We start from the raw sequence: 9678 nt of genomic DNA, 5'->3' as shown, positions 1-9678 counted from the left end.
GTTTTATTCCTATACCACAGCTATAGTCTGTCCCAAGTTATTGCTTCCATCACTTTTTGATGATTTTTATTAAAAATACACATACCTGTGAAAGAAGTACGGTGAAATCGATGAAATGTAAAATATCCAAAATATCTTCATTGACAAATTATCCTTTTTCACTCATAAAAGTTTATAGAAACGAAAACAAATTTCTTACGGAGATTTATAATGGGAAATGTTTACATCTTTTCTCAATTCGGAAGTTCTCGGGACACCTCGCGCAATTTTTCAACATTATCATCCGGGCTTATTAATGGCTAATTCAATGCAAAATCCTCGTAGACTTTCTATTTTGGGATGTGTATTGAAACCTGAAGCGGTAGAGGGGGGGTTTCAAAACAGATAATCTGGACATTTTTCATATTAGTGGATGAACGTAGTTTGAGCACAAAGGTATTTATTATTATCAAAATATCAAGCAAAAAGTGGTGGAAGCAAAAACCCGGGACAGAGTATAGTATATTTCTGTGTAATACAGTAAAAAATTGTAATTTCATTGGAGGGTATCATTTGTAAGCCCGCGCTCACAGCACCTCTAGTTTAGTTTAATCGGTTGTGTATGGTTTGTAGTTGACCTTGTTTATTACTTTGTAAACCATGAATAGATTGTGATGAATAAATAATGTACGCATAAAACATGCAGGGATGGTGTTTAGTTTACTATGTCCCATCCACCTTCTTTTCGCCTTATTTTACCATCTATCTGTAACTTGCAATTTTACTGTGTAAACAGTTTACTGGTAAAGTTAACACAATTAACAGTCATTATAGCCACATTTAGTTTCTCATTCTACTTCTGATATATAGTCCGGGTTCTCATTTACTTGACATTAGGGGCCTACAAATTGCATACCAATTTCAACAAGAGTCATCCCTCTAATAATCATTCAAAATTATTTCATGAATTTTAGCAACACTTTTAAGCCTTCAAGTACAGCAACTCTCAATTTTACAAATTGACATGTATACTTTATCTGAAACCATCCCTTAATTGCTACCTTTATTTTTCACTAACATTTTATGAAAAGTTATTTTGTATGGGAATTAGAAAGTTTATGCAATTCTGAGAAAAAGTATACCAAAAATTGCTAATTTCATTAAGGTTTAAGAAAAATATGGCCATTTAAGTGAACCCACCATTTCCACTTTCCTCTATTCAACACAGATTCATAAGACTCTCCTAAGTAAAACATCTTTACCTAATCTTTTAGAGGTCAATTGTTGTTCAGCCTTCTTTAATAAGAAACCTTATTCAATACTACATACATCTACATGATTTTATCCTGATAAAAGCATCACATCACTTAGAAATACCCTGATATGTATACCCTCCCCCCTAATGATTTTCATAAAAAGCATTAGTTAATTGAAATCTTTTACCTAATACATACATGCATGTACATGTATTATGAAACTTGTGGCAATTTCCTAGTGTCATTTCTCACACATATTTGAAAACAACCATCACTGATACTAAAAGATTGATTTTTTTGTAAATGAATGATTTGTAGCATTTTTATTAACAAAACACAAAAATAATTAGCCGCACCCAGCCTGCATGTGATTTCTTGTTTCCATGAAAAAAGTAAGCTATTAATCATATTTAGTGAATGTATCTTATCTATTCTGGTTTTTAGTCGTTAAAACAGGAAGACTTTACGCCATATACAAGTGAAATTGATACACACCCTGGTAGCTAAAGACAGATGAGAATTCTATGAAAAATGTTCCAAATTTTACATGCGTTTCAACTTTTTGAATGCATATATACAATAAAAGAGTAAAAATATCTTGTGTCTTGTTCATTTTAAAGTAATTATCATAGCAGATGTTATTTCACTCGGGTCAAATGTACATTTATATATGTATATTTACATATATCCTACAGTAGACAATTGGAAAGAGGGGGTGGCTTTTTCAACTATGTAAAGTCATCTAAAATGATCACTTTTGGACAGAAAAGAGCAAAAACTTGAGTTTTTTGACATATTGAATGCCTTAATTGATAACTCACTCATTTGTCTACATGTCAATTTCAACTACATTGTTCCATGTACATTATAATAGTCATGTCACATATTGAGCATATTTTGCAATTATTTATGAAGATCATGAACGATATTTATATATATATATACCTACATCAAACTATCTTGTGGGGCCACAGTCAAACCAACTGAGAATCAATAATATGCCAAGATGCTTAAAATTTGCCGGATGCCTCATATGGACACAACTGTGATCGGCCGAAGCCGATCACAAAAACTATTTTTCTAATTGGGACTAAACGGAAACCGCGAACAGCTGTGATCGGAGTTTCCGGAAGTAACAATAAAGTCGGGTCGGATACTTTGGATATTGAATGTGCGCAAAGTACAGAATTGAATTCGCATGTATTTTTATTTTTATATATATATAAAAACTGGATGCTTTTGATGATTTTTTCCCTTGTGGATGTAGTTCGATATGCGCGATACGATAGAGGATTAGCAGGCACCTTTGGATCCGCGTATTTTCCAGCCGATTCCGTGAAAAAGCAGCGATTCTTTTATAAACACTCTCTTTATATTTTGAATTTCTCAGGACAGATAAAAGACAAGAAATGGAATTGATTTTTGACCAGCCAATTTTTTTTTAAGGTTACGCTGTAATTACTTCCTCTAAGCAGACATAAATAACTGTGCTTTGTAAAACTCATATATCATCAAGCCCAGCCCAAATGCTGATAGCAGACAAACGCGAGATTGCATGGGGTATCTTACGGGGAATCTAAGCATATGTTTTTGTTTCTTTTACCTTTCTGAACCAATTTTTTTTTATAAGTATACATGTAGTATATATAGTATATGTATCGAGATCTACTATACATATGTTTTTAAAAAGGTATTTTCTATTTTTGTCCCCAACCCCCGAAGACCTCCCGTTGATGTTTTAACATGTGCACAATTATTGAGCGTCAACACATCCGTTTTTTCCAACGTTAACGACTTTCTTGATTCTTGGATTCTTAGGGTGCATTTCAGAAGACAAAGGGTAACTCTCTCTCTCTCTCTCTCTCTCTCTCTCTCTCTCTCTCTCTCTCTCTCTCTCTCTCACACACACACACACTCTCTCTCTCTCTCTCTCTCTCTCTCTCTCTCTCTCTCTCTCTCTCTCTCTCTCTCTCTCTCTCATACATACTCGTACACACACACCTCTTGTTGCAAGAAGTACAGCAAAGTTCCATTTAATTTATACTTATTTTATGAAAAACTAGCTTGCATTGTGTATGGAAACAGCTATCTTGTGATTTTTTTAATCTTTTACGCAACGACTCAGATATATAACATGACTACGTTGAGTCAATGCCAACCTATATCCAGAGAATTGTACATGATGTCATTTAAACTGCAAAAAATGAAAATCAATCCAAAACGAATTGAGTCAGTATAATGTATCCTTTTTTTTTTTTTTTTTTTACTTAGATTATCATATCATGAGTTGATTTTGTAATAAATTGTTTAGAACTACTGTGTATAGCACGTAAATATCAGACTTAAATTAGTCGATCATCATACTTTTTTAATTTTACATCTATCCGGTTTTGAGAGAGAGATAGAGAGAGAGAGAAAGAGAGATAATTTACACTTCTAGCAATTGATAAACACATTAGCCCTATGTTGGCCATATGTGGATAAAAAAGAAAATCTTTATTTATAGATTACTATATTACTATTTTTTTTTCCTATAAGAGGATTGGAAAAAATGAATCGTGTTCAGTAGTAATTAAAATTATTTGATATAAAAAAAAATGCTATGTCTTCTTAGAAATTATTTTAATCAGTTATTTTTAAAGCGCAATTATTTATATGCACAATAAGGTTATAGCGGATTTATAAGCATATAAAAACATGAGATGCTGTATTTGAAGGCTTGCATGTAGTACATGTATTCCGTCTTTTCACAACACAAACCATTCTCTAGCACAGTATATACTTGCTTATACAAAACAAAATTGCACAGTTTCTATATGTAGAAAGCACAGACGTACATGATATTACATGTACCTTCCGCAATTCCTGACGCTTCAAATGTAGAATGTTTGTCTAAATTATCTTTCTTGATAGATGAGCGGTCGCGCAGCGGGTGTCATTGCGTCAAAAATATGGCGGAACATCAGTTTCTGTTTTTCGAGCATGATATACTGTATCATGTTTAAATACACAAATGTACAATGAATTGAATATATTAATTCAGTTTATTGCTGCTAAAAGCCCCCCCCCCCCAACCAAAAAAAAAAAAACAACAACAACAACAGTGTTTAAATTTGTTATTTGAATTTCGCAATTTATAGCAATGTTCAAATATTCTTAATTATACGGATTTTTTTTTCTTAATTAGAAAAATAAATTTTACATTTTTATGGAAAACTTTAATTAATCTTAATTGCAGTGGTTTTTTTTTTAAATTACAATCACCTATGCACCAAATTATTTGGCTTGGTGGTCCGATTTCATTGATATTAACAGCAAGTGACGAATGGAGATCATAAGTTGGAAGTCTTTCTGGAATCAATCGATCTATTACATGTGAACATGTAGTAATTAACCCATTGCGCTACGCTGTTAGGTAACATTATTATATATTTACTAGACTTTGACCCGTGCGTGCACGGGTTGACATTGCATATAATATCGATACCGTATTGTTGACATTTATATAAACCAAGCTTCAATCCTAAAATAATGCTATTAGTTTCACTACTTAAAATGCCTCCCATGTACCCGTAATGTAGCAGAAAATTGCAGAATCGATCACTCCGAAACGATTTTGATGAATTGAAAATACAATCAAATTATTCATAATAAACCATTTTGAGGCTGTAAATACCTTTCATCTAAAAATTTAATTCATACTATTGAAGAATTTAACACTTTTTCACCAACGTGTTTTACTCTTCAAAACACACCATGTTGACATTCGGAGCTCTCGGAATTTTTCGTAGTAAATGCACTGTGTTAGAGTTATCTCCCGTATTTTCTTTGATGAGCAGTATATAGAGGTATATATAAATATTTCCAATGAAAATTTACACAAAATTGTGTATTATTGTTTCTGAGTTTATCGTGATATTGTGAAAACGTAAACTAAAGAGCCTCCTGTGATTTAGCGTGAATGTAATGCGCATGCGTAAAATTGTAAAATCCAAAAAAATCCAGATGACTTCCGGAATTTTCTGTAGAATTTTCGTTGATTATTAATAAGCGAAGCTTGATTGAGAAAAAATAAAATCAAATTGGTAATCTTCAAGTACCAATGATGTTTAAAATATATAAAACAAAAGACAGTACTCTACCGATTTATCGGTATTAAAGCCCAAAAATTCGAGTCTATTATTATCCCCTCGCGCAACTTGTTGCGAAGGGGATATAGCATCGCTACCGTGCGTGTGTGTGTTCGTATGTGTGTATGTGTGTGTGTGCACTCAATTTCAATTTTCTAGTAAATTAAAAAAAAACTTCCAATAAAATTTCCTCAACCTTTGCACAAATATGCCTGATTGTAAAAGATTAAAACAAATGCAATGTCATATTAATTGGTCAAATTTTTGTGCAAAAACTTAGATAAAATTACACCATTGTAAAGGAGGGGGGCATACATTATGACAAAATTCGTTCAAAACTAAAAATATTTATCATAGATTGCACACTTCCGTAAAATATCAAATAAAAAATGCATGTGCCTTTCCAAACCATTAAATACTATTACAAATTATTATTTCATTAAATCAATGTCATAATCAACTTTGTATACGAGTTACCAATCGAAATGTCTGAGTACGAGACACTAAGAGTTATCAATCACCCAGAGCGAAAGTAGCGTGACAGAACAACTTTACGGTGAGTTAAATTTGTGTTTGAATGTTTGTTATTATCCCCTCGCGCAACTTGTTGCGAGGGGGATATAGCATCGCTGCTGTGTGTCCATTGTCAGCTCTTTAATTTCCAAGAAAACCCTCTAATGAATATTCATCAAACTTTGTACACTTCTTTGGCATGATAAAAGGACAAACCGGGTTTGATTTCCAAATTAATTGATTCAACATTTTTTAAATTATCGTAAAAAAGCGAAGTTTAAACATGAATTTTATGTACGACTTGACAATATACATTTCCGGTAATTTAGTAAATCGCTACCGTATGCAGTTCAAATCAACAACTTGAGATTTTAATCTAGTAAAGGTTAAAAAAAAACTCCAAAAATTTTGTAGTATTGGAGGATTAGAAGATTGCCCATAGGTAAAAGTTGAAGCGGGCAAGAAATTTAAGTCATCCGATTGACATCGTAACAACCAGTCGACAAACGGGCAAATTTTCCCGTATTACTTACAAAAGAACTGGGAGTGTCAGATATCGCACATTTATCACGCGAAGATTGTTTCAGATTAATAATAGCTGCATATCTACTACTATGAGATGACATACCACAATTGCACAAGCAACTAGAATTGTCTATCAGTGCAGATTACAGATCGCTAGATCTTCAGCTTATTTCATAATATATACGGATCATTTATGGAAATGAATGTCACTTAATGAATCTAAATTATTTAACTTTAAAGCATATACTAGGAATAGGAAAACTGCAACCACGTACATGTAACCCCCCACCCCCAATTTATACACTACAAAGCATGGGGATTAGGATTAAATAGATATAATGAACTCAAATTGGTTTTTAGAAATTCTTGTGTTATATTTAATTTGATCTGATAAATTTTGATCTAAAAATTTACATGTATTTTCCTTAAAAATGTATTTTCCCCCTACAACAAGACATGTCGCGAGGGGATGCTCCGCTTTGCGGTGCCCTTGTTTAAATATAGTAGTATAGATACTTTATTGTTTATTTCAATCTGGAGTACGTCACATGCAATATGTAGGTGTCCCATACCACCTTAAATCTGTAATTTGTGCTTTACACGGTTAATTACCTGATAAAATAGTACAAGGGTTTTTAGCTCAAGTGAGCTATTCTGATCACATTTTGTCTGTCGTCCGTCTGTCCGTCTGTCTGTCGTGTGGAAGCATCTTCAGGTAGTGTAGATTCAAAGTTGTGAAAATCATGACCCTCGGGGGTAGGATGGGGCCACAATGGGGGTTTGACTTTTTACATAGGAATATATTGAGTAAATCTTTCAAAATCTTCTTCTCAAAAACCGTTAGGCCAGGAAAGCTGAAACTGATGTGGAATCATCCTCAGGTAGTATAGATTCAAAGTTGTGAAAATCATGACCCCCGGGTGTAGGGTGGGGCTACAATGGGGGGTCGACTTTTTACATAGGAATATATTGAGTAAATCTTTAAAAATCTTCGTCTAAAAAACCGTTAGGCCAAGAAAGCTGAAACTTATGTGGAAGCATACTCAGGTAGTGTAGATTTAAAGTTGTGAAAATCCTGACCCCTGGGGGTAGGGTGGGGCCAAAATGGGGGGTCAACTTTTTACATAGGAATATTAGGAGTAAATCTTTAAAAAATCTTCTTCTCAAGAACCATTTGGCCAGAAAAGCTGAAACTTATGTGAAAGAATCCTCAGGAAGTGTAGAGTCAAAGTTGTGAAAAACCTTGACTCCCTAGGGTAGGATGGGGGTTTGACTTTTTACATAGGAATATATTGAGGAAATCTTTAAAAATCTTCTTCTCAGAAACCGTTAGGCCAGGAAAGCTTAAACTTATGTGGAAGCATCTTCAGGTAGTGTAGATTCAAAGTTGTGAAAATCATGACCGCTGGGGGTAGGGTGGGGCCATAATGGGGGGGGGGGTCGAATTTTTACATAGGAATATATAAAGTAAATCTTTAAAAATCTTCTTCTCAAAAACCATTTGGCCAGGAAAGCTGAAACTTATGTGGAAGCATCCTCAGGTAGTGTAGATTCAAAGTTGTGAAAATCATGACCCTCGGAGGGTAGGGTGGGGCTACAATGGAGGGTCGATTTTTTACAGAGGAATATATAGAGTAAATCTTTAAAAAACTTCTTATAAGAAACCATTTGGCCGGGAAAGCTGAAACTTGTGTGGAAGCATCCCGAGGTAGTGAAGATTCAAAGTTGTAAAAATCATGACCCCCAGTGGTAGGGTGGGGCCACAATGTGGGGGGGGGGTCAACTTTTTACATAGGAATATATAGAGTAAATCTTTAAAAATCTTCTTCTCAGAAACTAATTAGCCAGGAAAGCTGAATCTTGTGTGGAAGCATTCTCAGGTAGTGTATATTTAAAGTTGTGAAAATCATTACCCCCAGGGGTAAAGTCGGGCCACAATTGGGGATCGAATTTCTACATAGGAATGTATAGAGTAAATCTTTAAAAATCATCTTTTTAGAAACTAATAAGCCAGGAAAGCTGAAACTTGTTTGGAAGCATCCTCAGGTAGTGTAGATTCAAAGTTGTAAATATCATGATTCCTGGGCATAAAGCTGGGCCACAATGGGGGTGGAATTTTTACATCGGAATATTAAGAGTAAATCTTTAAAAATCTTCTTCTCAGAAACTAATCAGCCAGGTGATTATTTTGTATTGTTTAGATTTTGGCTTCTGGATGATTCCTGGACGATTTGGGTCTCACAAGGGGTTCAGAGTTTGATGTAGGTTTATTTCCCATTTATAAACAATTGTTTAGGTTCTTTTTGAGAGCTGCAATGCTCAACATGTGATATTACTATAAAATCATCCTGTTAGAAAAGGGACTAATGATTATAAACATAAGAATATCCAGTGGAAAAAATTATTTTTAATTTTTTTTATACAGGATCTACATGTATTATACAACATTGTATTATGACTCCATTAAGCTGATTTTATCATACCTATTGTTCCCCAGGTGAGCGATGTGGCCCATGGGCCTCTTGTTAAGGAATTAAGTTGTGAAAATACATGCATGTTGCAAGAAAACGGAATGATCTTTGTCCGAAGCTACATGTATACACAGCACAGGCTGCATTTAATAGCAGATAACTTGTTTTACCCAGCTCTTTGGTCAGTTGGTTGGATGGGTTTCACGTGGTGTACATATATACATTGGTTTTCGATATGCAGAATAGGATTAAAACATGAATAAACAATTCTTTTGTGGTGATCAGCTAAAGGAATATATATTGGTGTTCTAACTGGATTATCATTATGATGTTGAACATTATAGGTAAGTCTGTAACACATGTATAATACATGTAGTAGCGCAATATCATGAGACACCGGCATACAATACATGTATAGCAATTAAGTTTAAAAATGTGATCTTCATATGAATTTCATATATCTATACAGTTTGTTGATTGATTTAGTAAGCAGTTGATAAAGTTAAATATATATATTCATTAATTGCGCCTGCACATGTTTTATTTTCTTACTCCACCAGATCAGTAAACTGCAAATATACATATACATGTAATATTATTCTAGGGATGGCAATCAATTGCAGAATTGCCAATCGGTTATTTGTGACTCATTTTGACTGATTAATCGGTTAATCGTTTTAAAAGTATAGACATTTCTAAACCATATTCATCCTTGCTCCTTGTGTCATTGTGCATCAAATGGTATCCCCCCCCCCCCTTTTTGAGACACCCAGTGACTTTCCAGAACTGGAACTAATCAAGTAT

The sequence above is a fragment of the Crassostrea angulata genome, chromosome 1 (genome assembly GCF_025612915.1).
Source record: "Crassostrea angulata isolate pt1a10 chromosome 1, ASM2561291v2, whole genome shotgun sequence".
Lineage (NCBI taxonomy): Eukaryota > Metazoa > Mollusca > Bivalvia > Ostreida > Ostreidae > Magallana > Magallana angulata.
The sequence above is the reverse complement of the archived record's forward strand: the minus strand, read 5'-3'. Positions refer to the sequence as shown.